The following is a 14,251-nucleotide window of genomic DNA, read 5'->3' on the forward strand; positions in this document are numbered from 1 at the left end:
ATATATATCTCATAGCAAAAACAGCACTATCTTCGCGATGTTGGATATGATTATGAGTTAGTTTGTAGTTCTGTTGGTGTGCTATCGATTTTATTAGGTCTACTTTACCAGGAATTATGACATAATATTTGAACTGTAATGAAATATGTCTTTTAAAGATTGCTAATGGCTTTGTTGACTTAGGAACTAAATAATTAACTCGAATTGATAATTAACATTGATAAATGTCCACACATGTCGTCTAAGAGATTACAGTATACTGCCTTATAAATACATTGCATGTTTGTTCCATTAGCATCTGTATTTTCGATCGCGAGTCATTCCAAAATGATATTTTATACATGTATATCATGTATATGGATAATATAGTCAAAACAAATCAGTAAATACAAACAAATAAACATATTAAACACAACCACAATTGATGATTGAACTATGATCTCACGTAATTTAATTTGTTGTCGTTGAGACTGTCGTTTGTTTCCCTGTGTTATAGTTTTACCTTTTATATAATTTAAACTGGTTATATGTCCAAGGTCTGTAATAATAGTCGAGGAAGTCTATAATGACTTGAGGCATAATTACTGACCGAGGACATATAACAGTGCCATTATAAAAACACCCATTTCTTTATACATTTATGAACCAACTGAACAAAAGTGTATGTGTTGCTGCCAACTTGATGTACTCTCTACTCTTTTAATGACAAAGTTTGAAAAACATAATTTGTACTTCACCATAATAAAGCTTTTAATATATCAAATGTCCAAGATATTAAGTTGACAGAAGTTATGTGTTGAAAAACAGGATGAACAGTTTTCTTTTTTTCTCACGATGCGATCCGTTTTGAAAATCGGCGGCAATGTTAAATTTATTATATTTGATATTAACACCTTTTCTGTAATGGCCCTGTATTAATGACCAGTTTGTCTGTATTAAGCCCACTAAGGGTTTTTAATTAACAATCATTTTTGGCAATAATGAACTTAGTAAGGTAATAGATGCACGTGAAATACTTTCGCAGTTTAAAAGGTGGGATTCCGTTAAGTTGTATAAAGAACATGATATGTGTGTCACTATATCTAAAGGTGCTAATAGTAACTACAACAATTAGTTTGTTGTCAGTTTATGAATATCTATTGGATAATTTTGTTTCTTATAATGTGAATACTGTTATTAGAATAATTAAACTGGTTAAAGATGCCAATAAATTGAAACAATTATTGTTATTAACTAATCCTATAACATGTTTAACTAGAGTTTTGTTAAAATCAAGTTCTAGTATACCAAGGGTTTTAGTAAAGAAATGTTTTATGTTCAGACAATGAAGGCGAGGGATAGTACAAGATTAATTAGTTTAAATGTACCAGTCATGAATGTCAAGTGTATGTGCGACTAATTCTTTCTCAAACTAGATTATTTGTCTGATATGAAATCATCATGCGTGAAAACATTACAGAATTGAAACCTGATGATATCAATTTTTAATCGAAACAATCATCTTCACGTAGCATTAAGTTTAGATGGGTGAATGCTTAATGGTGATTGTTGTCATTTCTTTGTCAAAATTAGGCCATAATATTCATTTGGTTTTTAAAAAGAACGAAAAGATCACTAGAAGGGAGAACAAGTTCTAATTTGAAGGACCATCAATAATATGAACAAAAGAAAAGAACAAGAAAAAACCAAAATAATACCATACAGAGCGTTTAAGATAAAACCTTACAAAAACCAAGCATTTGCGCAGTTCTTACTAAACTAGGAACACCGACGTGTGAGTTCGACTGTCCCTTCTGGTATCTTTCGCCTAATTTTTAACAGTTGTTCAAATATACCACACATGTAATGTCAAGTGCATGTCCGATTTATTCTTTCCAAAACTATAATATGATGGTTTAAATTAACTTATCATGCTTGAATACATTGCAGAATGGAAACCTGATGACATCGATTTTTAATCAAAACAATCATCTTTACGTAGCATTAAGTTCTGATGGATGATGATTGTTATCATTTCTTTGTTAAAATTGGGTCATATTTTTATTTGGTTTTTGAGAAGTACGAAAAAATCACCAGAAGAGGTGCACAAATTCTAATTGGAAGGACTAACAATAATATGATCATTCGTACAATTACGGAACATATAATTCTATTCAGGTGTACCAGCATTGACTTAATCATTACTTTTCAGATTTAGAAAAGATGAACTTACTAGATAAAACAAAATTCGATAAGAACACTAAAATCTATGAGCAATTGCATTTTAATAAATTAACATCGTTTTTGATGGAATTAAAATGCAAATGTGTTTATCTGACTAATGTCAATAATTGTCTCTAGTGGAAGGGAAATATAATAAATATAACCAAGCGAATTTTCAATGAAACACGAGAAACCAACTTAATTTTTATGGCTTAATAAGCTTGAACAATTCGTAATTGTGCTCAGCTAGGGACACCGCAATCTCCGGTGCAGAGCTCACATCCGTTCCGTACTTACTTCGTATCACTACACTAAAAAGACTCAATAAGCTTATACAAGTCATTGTATTGTAGTTACTTAGTATACGGAAAGGAAACGAGTGATGTACCGAGATTTTGGACACCGATTTATTGATTACCTCTCTTCGTGTCCATTAAATATTAAATCAGAAATTAAAAAGATTAAGCTACATATCGTAATTGGATTGTTTCTCCAGAACACATAACTAACTTATGGGTGTGCTCTAGCGTTGGCATGATTGTTGTCGTTCTTCAGAAAGATTATTCATACAATATCGGAACATACTTTCAATAAAGGTCTACCAACAATGAATTTTGAAAATGATGAACCTGCAAGATTAAACTGAATTAAATAATAAACACAAAAATCTATGAGCAATTGCACTAGAACAATTAACATCGGTTCATTGGTTACTTCCCTTCGTATCTATTTAAAGGAAACTCAGAAAATCACATTACATTGTGAGTGAATATCTTATGGGGTGGACTGATTGAAATAGTTCTTCACAATAATCATTCGTACAATTGCGAAACATACTTCAATCTGTATCTACCAACATTTAATTAACCATTACCTAGATATAAGAAGATGTGGTATGAGTGCCAATGAGATAACTCACTATTTTGAAATAATCAAAATCAAATAAGAAACAAACACAAAAAATCGAAATCAATTGCACTAGAATAATTTAACGTCGTTTTTTTTTAAGTTAAAATTCACATGTAAATGTGTATATCTGACTAAAATCAATTACTTTTAAAGTATCAGTGACAAAGAATAAACATAACCAAGTATTTTTTCTTATTTTGAGTAACACAAGAAACACACTAAACACTTACGGCTAATGATGACTAAATAAGCTTGTACTATTCGTTATTTCATTTTTTTTATTCGTGACCTTTCTTATAAATAATGCTCTTTCTGCACGAAAATGTATGGAATTGAGAGTTAGCCGTGCTACTGTTAATGTGCTTTCAGTTTTGCTGTGAGTTTTACCAGTAATTCTGACATAATATTGGAAACTTGATGAACAATCTTTCAAGGTTTATGGACTAAATCAACTCGAATTAATAATTAACATTGATAAATATCTATGGTCTAAGCCATTACCTTATATGACTAAGAACATTGCATGTATATTTCATTAGAATCTTTATTGCTATCACGAGACATTTCTCATGCATAAAATAGCTAAGACAAATCAGTAAGTATAAACAAATAAACATACAAAACAGTACAAAAGATAAAAGAACTATCATTTCACGTACTGATTAATTACATGTAGTTCAAACATACTAGACATGCAATGTCAAGTTTATGTCCCAGTAATCCTTTTTAATCATGCTTAAATGCAAACATGATGACACCATTTTTTAATCTAAATCATTACGTATCATAAAGTTTAGATGGTTGAATGCATAATGAAGATTACTATCATGTCTTTGTAAAGAAATAATGTTAATATGTGTTTTAAAGACGTACTAGATAGACTCTTCATAGATACCAGGAATAAATGTTGTATTCACGCCAGATGCGCGTTTCTTCTACAAAAGACTCATCAGTGACGCTCGAATCCAAAAAGATTACCAAAAGGGGATTTTAATTCTATTTGGAATTTCAAATAATAATACAGAAAAACATAATAAAACATAGAGACCTTAAGATGATTAGTTAACTTATTGTTAGTATTTTGAATGTCAAGGTTAACTTTCTAAACAAAAAAGGCAGCACAATATCTAAACAATGAAGACGTGAAAATTATGATATAACGTTAAAATAATAAAATTGAGAATGGAAATGGGGAATGTGCCAAAGAGACAACAACCCGACCATAGAGCAGACAACAGCAGAAGGTCACCAACAGGTCTTCAATGCAACGAGAAATTCTCGCACCCGGAGTCGTCCTTCAGCTGGCCCCTAAACAAATATATACTGGTTCAGTGATAATGAACACCATACTAAACTCCAAATTGTACACAAGAAACTAAAAGTTAAAATAATACAAGACTAACAAAGGCCAGAGGCTCCTGACTTGGGACAGGCGCAAAAATGCGGCGGGGTTAAACATGTTTGTTAGATCTAATCCCTCCCCCTATACCTCTAGCCAATGCAGAAAAGTAAACGCATAACAATACGCACATTAAAACTCAGTTCAAGAGAAGTTCGAGTCTGATGTCAGAAGATGTAACCAAAGAAAATAAACAAAATGACAATAATACATAAATAACATCAGACTACTAGCAGTTAACTGACATGCCAGCTCCGAACTTCAATTAAACTGATTGAAAAATTATGTCTTCATCATATGAATATCAGGCACAATCCTCCGCGTGAGGGGTTTAGTATCATACCATCATAACTTATATGAGAAGAACATAACCCGTGTCATGCCAACAACTGGTTTATTAATAAAAATGTGTTTAGTTCCGATGCAAAGACCCTATAAGTGAATCAATATTAACGCCAAAATATGCAATCTTTAATGACCTGACAACAGTATCGTAACTATATCCCTTCTTAATAAGTCTATTTAAAGGTTTTGTTAGCTTCTGAGGTGAATACTGACATTTTTGTGCTTTATAAAGAATATTTCCATAAAATATTGGATGTGAAATACCTGAACGTATAAGAAGTCTGCATGTTGAGCTATATTTACGAATGATGTCCTTATACCGATGATAAAATTTAGTAAATGTTTTGACTAGTTTGTGATATCGAAAACCCTGGTGTAATAATTTTTCAGTAATACATAAATTTCTCTCGTTAAAATCTAAAACATTGTTACATACACGAGCGAATCGTACAAGTTGAGATATATAAACACCGTAAGATGGTGACAAGGGAACGTCACCATCTAAAAATGGATAATTAACGATAGGAAATGAGAAATCATCTCTTTTATCATAAATTTTAGTATTAAGCTTTCCGTTAATGATATATATATCAAAATCGAGGAAAGGGCAGTGGTCATTGTTAGTATTAGCTTTATTTAAAGTAAGTTCAACAGGATAAATTTCTTTAGTATACATACTGAAGTCGTCATTATTGAGAGCTAAAATGTCATCCAAATATCTAAAAGTATTATTAAATTTGTGTATCAGATGTTGTTTCGATGGGTCTTTGCTGATTTTTGTCATAAATTGTAACTCATAACAATATAAAAACAGGTCCGCAATAAGTGGTGCACAGTTAGTCCCCATTGGAATTCCGATAACCTGACGATATACGGAATCTCCAAAGCGAAAAAAAATGTTATCTAGTAAAAATTCAAGGGCAGATATAGTATCAAAGCATGTCCAATTGACATAGTTTTTTTTGTTTATTGTTACTAAAAAAATGACCTAAAAGAGTTTGAACATATATATTCACATTCTGACTTTTTGAATGCCCATTTAATAAGGTGTGTGAATTTTTTCTTAATGAGCATGTGAGGCAATGTGGTATATAGGGTAGAAAAATCAAAACTTTGAACAGATTCAAAATCACCAATATAAGCATGCAATTTATCAAGTACTTCCAACGAGTTTTTGACACTCCAAAAGTAATTAATTCCACTATTTTCGAAGGCCTTATTTGAACAATTTATTATCAGGTTTTTGATTGTACCAAATGTACTGGTAAGAAGAATAGATAATTTAGTAGTCGAACAATGCCTTGAAGACGAAATAAATCTATATTTGTAAGGTGTTTTGTGTAGTTTCGGAAGCCAATACATAGTTGGGACTTTCATTGTTTTTGGTTCTACTTGTAAAGCAGTAGCTAAAAGTTTATGTTTGTTACAGATGTCGTTTTCTGAAAATGGAGTCTGTTGGAATGTTGGTGAATTGGTGATTTCTTTTTGTAGAACCTCAATGTAAAATTTACGTCAAACAATAATAATATTATTACCAGCTTTATCGGCCGGGACAAAAACAATTTCCTTGGCTTGTTCTTTTAGTTTATGTTTGATACGAGAAATAGGTTTATTGTGGTTATTGTTAAGAGTAAAATGTTCTTTAAAATTTTGAATAAGTATATCAACAAAATTTATTACTGAATTAAAAAAAGAGTCCAAAAATTTTTTGTCAGCTTTTTCCCGTTTTATCCATTTCAAACAGTAAGTACGGAGTGAGTCGTGGATGATATCACGACACTCATTCCAATTAATAGTTGAAGGGGGCGATATTTAGGTCCTTTACTGAGGAATGATTTCAACTCCTCTCGGTCTTGAACGATGTTAAGATCTCCTGTTATAACATGGGAAATGGGTCCATAAATGTATTTGGAATTACTGCAATTACATGAAGGAGGTGTATTTTCACTGATATTAACATTTTTACACAATTGGCTGTAATTAAACACAAATTTCCGGGTAGATTTCTTGTAAATATAACAAATGGGTATACATTTACAATTAATTCTCCATAGGCCGTAATGGTAACGTTTTCCTCCGTTGCTCAGTCCATATCGTTTACTTGAACATGTATGATGGCTCATATCGAAGCTGATACATTTATACATGTCTGGTTAAATTTTCGGGGTGGCAAGTGAGATTACTTTTTTCGCAAATTGATGGACCCCGGAAGATGGTGAAAAATGTCACTCTCCTCATGAAATAATCCCAAAATTCTGATCATAAAATTCAATAAAAAAATTGTCCTTTCTAATAATTTATTTCAGGTCAAATCTACATCTTTCTTTTCTCATCACACCAGCTCTATAAAACAGTTCTTATTGTTCATTTATGTCCATTTTTAAAATCACAGCATCCACAATTGTATGGCGGACTAATATTTTTTTTAATTACGTCATCTGAGTTCCTCATCTCAAGGTCTATTAGGGATCCTGACCCATATTGAAATTCATACTTCTGATTTTTCCAAATATTTTTATGTGATCTTCATCGGTATAACATTCTGAATAAATCTGTGTATTTTTGTCCATTTCTGAAAAAAAAATAAAGTTGTTTTAGCACTATACGGCAATGACACTTTCGTCGCTATATTCATTTATTTTGAATACAATGTGTTTGTATAATTAATTTCTTCCAGAATACCTTCACTAGTCAAAACAAGGACAAAACTTCTGATTATAACCTTTAATTACAATACACAGACCCTGTTAAAGCATTCTATAAAATTTTCTTGTGCCTTAAAGTGCATTTTGACAGAGAAATTATGCAAAAATGAAGATTTTATAAAAAAAACCAACACCAAAATAATTATTCTTACTAGTGGAAATCTGGTATTTAAAACTGTGGAAAGCACTCTTAACTACTTGGAAAGTCATCCTTATCATATAATTAGAGTGCAATACAGTGCAAATTTTCAAAACTTGTCCTTTCACATAATTCTATTTGAGAAAAAATGTTTTTAACATGTATTTCAGTGAAAACCTTTTATTAGTGAGAAATCCACATGAGGTTTTAAAGGAAACATTGTGACATCACATGTATTATGGCGTCATTAAATAACGACAGATCAAAATAGAGCTAAATATAGTTTGCAGTGTTACGTGAGAAACAGTTGCCGCAAGATTTAACTCGAAATATTGAGTCGAAACGATCTGTAACTAAGCCTTTTCATTTAATACCAAGACCATAGCAACAGTTTTCATATTTGCATATTTTTAACATACTGACTGTAATTTCAATTGCATAAATACCATAAATAAACAATTTAGAGCTTGCCTAATAAAGCAAAATGCTTACCAGTTATTCAGGACTTTTTAAAACCTCTAGTTTGCCATCTCAGGTTAAAAAGTAATGATATGTCTGGAACTGAAATAAGACAAAAAAAAATACTCAGGCTGTGTTATCATTTGATTTAAATACAGAAGTACTATTGAGAGAGAAAAATCTAATTCTTGAAAGTTTAATCACAAAGAAAGACAAATGCTTCTCCCTTGTGGCTTAGTCACCTTCATTTAAACCTTTTATTTTAGAAGCAATGGGTAGTAGCTAACTAGCTTTATAGTTGAATAGGTGCAGAAATATTGTTTTCAAAAAGGTTTGACCCTCCCCCTTTTTCACTGAGAAATGATAATATCTATTGTTTTGCTCAAGTGCATTAAAAATATTAGTTCATGATTTTCTTAAAACATGTACATGTTTTTTTCTGTTTTTTTGCATATGATATCTACTGACCAGGGGTCAAATCATTGGATAAAAGCACATGCGATGATGTATCTCACTTTACTCGTATGAAGTGTGTTATCTCCCTTGATTATCAGGTATTCCTGTAGACCGAAGTGATAATTACATAACAAAGACTATGTTGTGTCATGTTTACTTACAATTAAATAATATTTAAAAGTTGTTTCTTGCCTTTTTCAATATAGTAAACAAATTCCTTTCGGATCTCTCGGAAGTAAACAAAGTTATGATTGTGCCTAAAAAAAGTGTTCAGCCCCGTGCCAGTAATGCATTTTAAAAGCAAAGTTTCATTGAGTTTTTGCTGATCTTTATCAATAATATTTATCTTAAACCATTTATAATAACTAGGTATAAATAAAAAACTACTAACCATCATTTTCGGTGGTGTACAAGGTGAAATCATCCATAAATCAGCCTGAAAACTTCTGGAATTAAGCTTCTAATTTGGGTATACATTTACAATTAATTCTCCATAGGCCGTAATGGTAACGTTTTCCTCCGTTGCTCAGTCCATATCGTTTACTTGAACATGTATGATGGCTCATATCGAAGCTGATACATTTATACATGTCTGGTTAAATTTTCGGGGTGGCAAGTGAGATTACTTTTTTCGCAAATTGATGGACCCCGGAAGATGGTGAAAAATGTCACTCTCCTCATGAAATAATCCCAAAATTCTGATCATAAAATTCAATAAAAAAATTGTCCTTTCTAATAATTTATTTCAGGTCAAATCTACATCTTTCTTTTCTCATCACACCAGCTCTATAAAACAGTTCTTATTGTTCATTTATGTCCATTTTTAAAATCACAGCATCCACAATTGTATGGCGGACTAATATTTTTTTTAATTACGTCATCTGAGTTCCTCATCTCAAGGTCTATTAGGGATCCTGACCCAAATAAGAGGGAGCTCAGTATTATCAAAATATCCAGGAATTTGTTCTTTAACAGAATGGTCGTTAAAAATACCAGCTAATTATGTTGTTTTATTATTAGTTGATGATAGTTTGTCTTTACATAATACGGTTTTGACATTAAGTAATGATATTTTGATATAACTCAATATGGAATAATCATTGCATAATGATATTACATGATATGGTTTCGTATTGACCAGAGATGGGTCCAATTACTTTCAATGTAATTGATTAAATTACAATTACTTTGTCATTTGTACGATTAAATTAAATTAATGATTACATCAGTTCTGAAAGTATCTGATTAAATTAATGATTCCATTGGCAAAGTAATCATGATTACATCTGATAACAATGAATTTAAAAACAAAACATTTTGAATGATGTGAATGAATAAACCTTCAATATAACTATAGCATTTTTGAGAAAGTATTTTATTTGGTTCAATTATAAAATGATAACTTCAAATTAAGCTTCATTTATTTAAATAAACACCAAATTTCACTACATATATATACATTACACTTTATCACCAATGATCTCTGAATTATTTTGAATTAAATTTAATAACGATATTTCATAATCAAGAGTTTTTTGTTTGTCTTCTGACCTCTTTCATAATTAATATGTATTCCAAGTTGCAGTTTATGGATGTTTAAATGTGGATGAAATAAAGTTACCAGTTAAAACTATGTTAAATTTTATTAGAAATGTTTAATCAAATTGTAAACAATATGTAAGTACTGAAAATCATTGCATTTTACATGTCCAGTCCAAATACAAAAAAAAATAAACAACATATTTGTCCAACTTTTAATTTAGTTTGTGCTAATTAGATAAATTTTCATGTCTGATTTATCTTTTATCATATATATTTCCCTACAGCTATACTCAATTGGTAATTGCAACAAAAACAAACATTGATTAGTCTCCTACCTGTCAATTCAAAGTTGACAAAAATCACAAAAAATAACAAAAGATTATAATTCAGGGTTAAAGAAAAGTATTACTTGAATAGATAACAGTTATTATCAAATATTAATATGAAGATCATTATAAAAAGATGAATATACATGTATGTACAATATCTTTTACCAAAGAGGTATATAATTGTATTATATGTCTCTGCTTAGGCTAATGATGACTTTTCAATACTGTAACTTTATTTTTTACTGAAGTAGACATGCTTGATGTAACCAAACCATTTTATGTTTGTATGTTTAAAATTTATCATATATGAATAACAAAGAGGTTCATTTAATGACCAAAAACACAATTTTAGATTTTTTTCATTGTAATCAGAATGTAATCAAAAAGTAATCATGATTACAGGGTATTTTGAAAAGTAATTGATTAAATTAAATTACATGTAATCAGATTTTTGGCTGATTAATGATTACACTGATTACTTGAAAAATAGTAATCAATTACAGCTGATTAACGATTACAATTACAATTACCCCAAGTCTGATATTGACTTGATATAGTTTTGTCATTACTTAATATGGTTCTGTTTACACTACATGATGTGTTTGTTTCAGTTTTTTTATGTGGTAATGTCATTCTTTGATGTGGTTTTTTCATTACTTCTACGAGGTAAAACCACGAGACTATTTTGGATTTTTTTTTCCATATGTTGTTTGGGTAATGCGCTTTGGATGAGTACCGCTTTATATCAAGTTAAAGTTCAAATTAAAGTTCAAGCTGTTATTCATGGTTATTTGGTATGAAAAAGGGGAACGACAGACAAAATTAAGAAAAAAGTGCTAAAACATTTACACTAAATAAACGCAACAGTAGTATACCGCTGTTTAAAACTCGTAAATCGATGGACAAAAAACAAAATCGGTGTAACAAACTAAAACTGAGAGAAACGCATTCAATATAAGAGGAGAACAACGACACAACTTTAAAATGTAACACACACAGAAACGGTCTTAGCAGTAGACAAAATTCGATGAGAATAACAAATATAACATGAAAACCAAATACATGAATTTGGGAAAGAAAAGTACCGTCACACGTCTTATAGTAATGTGAATTCACACACAAATATAAGAGAAAACAAACGACACAATGTAACACACACAGAAACGAACTATAATATAACAATGCCCATATTCCTGACTTGGTACAGGACATTTTTTAAAGAAAAAAATGGTGGTTGAACCTGGTTTTGTGGTATGCCAAACCTCCCGCTTTAATGTCAATGATAAATATAACATTAAAATGACAACATAACATTACAGGACTACAATACAAATAAATAGGAGAGCATTTTAGACAAAGAAACACATGAATAATAGCTAACAAAGGCACCAGGTTTAAAATTCAATACGCCAGAAGCGCGCCTCGTCCACACAAGACTTATCATTGAAACCCAGATATAAAAGTTCGAAAGTCAAAACAAGTACAAAGTTGTACAGCACTGAGAATCAAAAGTTCAAAAAGGTTGTACCAAATACGGCTAGGGTTTTCTGCTTGGGATAAGAACATCCTTATTATTTATAACAAATAATGCTATTGCAAACAGTAAATTTTATCAAATGAATATTCGGCCATGACATCCCCAAATCATTTGGTCCTGCCGTGCTTTCCTTAGTTCTTAAATGGAAGCTGTAAATTTATAAATAAATTAAAAATTCATATTATTCCTGTGTCTCGCCTAAAAATTCTGCTGTCAGTGTAAAAGCGTTATATTGACTGACTGTACATTAACCGTTACTATAAACGGGGGTGGGGTGTTTCTGTAGATTCTTTTATCTTGATCTTAAAGAATAACTCCTATTAAAGTTTTATAACAATTCATGGAGTTTTATCATGTTAAAGCAGTTTAATTCTAGTTTGAACTGTTTTAATATTTTTCATTTCAAAAACTTTTTAAGCTTGCTATGTGGTATGAGTTTTTCTCATTCCTAAATACCATACAGTCACACATATATATTAATTTCTACGTCATTTGGTATGTGGTTGAGAGTTGCCTCATTGGCAATCATACCACTTTTTTTTTCATTTCTATATAAGATTGTTTTTTTTTTCATTGAATATTACCGAATTTAACTATTTTGACATGATAAATTTGTAAACCTCCATGACTTGTTATAAAACTTGTATGATGTTATTATTATAGACCAATACAAAGTAGTGTTCCTTGGAATCATTTACGAAAATACTGAAACAAACACATCATGTAGTGTAAAATCGTCAAATTTTGAAACATCATAGCGTATTGTTAAAACCATATAAAGAATTGACAAATCATCATTACGAAATTACAAAACCACATCAAGTAATGTTAAAACCACATTAAAAAATGGTGAAACCACATCGAATAATGACAAAACTATATCAAGTCAATACGAAACCATATCATGTAATATCGAAATATCATTATGTAATGACTATTCCATATTGAGTTATATCAAAACATCATTACTTAATGTCAAAACCATATTATGTAAAGGCAAATAATTATCAAGTAATAATAGAACAGCATAACGTAATATAAGAGTTCCACATAAGACAGCTGTTGTGTTCCATAGAAAACGAACACAAGTTTTTATAGAGGACTAACCATAATAAGAGACACATTAAGATATACACACACGGAGGGAAATACCTTTAATTTAAATCACTACAGCAATGCAACACTTCTGAAGTTCTTGATATAAAAAAGTCAGGTTTTGCTTAACTAAACAAATTAAAAAACACAATTATGTGTAAAGTTTTCGCATATCAGTAAAGAATGCCACTCTAGTTCATACCTGTGTAAGGGACCGTTTTGGACTTTTGAGGTGAGAGCGCGTTTGCTCCGTGATTAAAGTCTTGCTGCAACTTTTGAATTGCAATACATTTATTTAAGCGTCATTCCTCTGCTGCAAGGTTTGCCACGACCATGTTTTAATGGTACCTGTTGGTCAATACAACACATCCGTTCGATTCCTTTTTTTAAATATGGCATTAAAGAAAGAAGCTTCTATATTAACCGTCAGCATAATGCAAATATATTTTGTGCAAAAATGTGCACACAAATATGATTTGATTGGTGTGCCCAAAAATTGATATTCGCACTGTTACGGAATGTGTTTCTATGTACTGTAACAACATTGAAACTGTCTTTACTGGGCAGATTTTGAAATGGTCAATTTATTATTTCAACCAGAAAGAAATTGAAAACAAGAATTCATGAGCCATTGTTCTAGAATAAATCAAAGTCTATTTTTGATCTGTACTGCTGAAATAAGTTTTTCTTTTGAAGCGAGAATTAACATGAAAACGTATATATCTAACTAATAACTTCACCTAGTAGCAGTGACAAAGAATAATTATAAGGAAGGCTTTTTTTAAATTTTGAGCAACAAGATATATTAATTAAACATGCATGGTTTTCTAAGCTTGAACAGTTCATAATTTTTAACATGTCTATAAACTGCTGCTATATTTGCAGTATATGCAAAAGATAAAGAGTTATATTGATACTGCTGATGCACTATCGATTATTTAAGTCGGTTTTACCAGAGTTATGTCATAATATTTGAACATTGATGAACTATCTTTTATTCATGGCTTCATGAATTTCTTGGCATTTAAACTAAATTAATTGATTTGATAATTTATATTGATATAATGTCTACATCTATCGATTTATACAATACATTATACAGCTTAATAAATACATTGCATATATATTTCATAA

The 14,251-nt window shown here is 30.5% G+C and overlaps 1 protein-coding gene and 1 long non-coding RNA gene across 3 annotated transcripts in view; one reads left to right on the forward strand and one right to left on the reverse strand.

Annotated features, from left to right (window-relative positions):
- LOC143079895 (uncharacterized) overlaps positions 1 to 14,251 on the forward strand; it is a 43,244-nt gene that overhangs the window by 20,941 nt on the left and 8,052 nt on the right. The window lies entirely within an intron of this gene.
- On the reverse strand, positions 7,136 to 9,535 carry LOC143079887 (uncharacterized). Of its 2 annotated transcripts, none has more exons than XR_012979525.1 (3): positions 9,006 to 9,535; positions 8,192 to 8,260; positions 7,136 to 7,427 (listed from the first exon to the last, which is right to left on the reverse strand). It is a non-coding gene; the product is annotated as an uncharacterized LOC143079887 (long non-coding RNA). The 2 variants fall into 2 exon arrangements; XR_012979524.1 differs by having other exon boundaries at positions 8,776 to 9,535.

This window comes from Mytilus galloprovincialis, chromosome 6 (assembly GCF_965363235.1).
Source record: "Mytilus galloprovincialis chromosome 6, xbMytGall1.hap1.1, whole genome shotgun sequence".
NCBI lineage: Eukaryota > Metazoa > Mollusca > Bivalvia > Mytilida > Mytilidae > Mytilus > Mytilus galloprovincialis.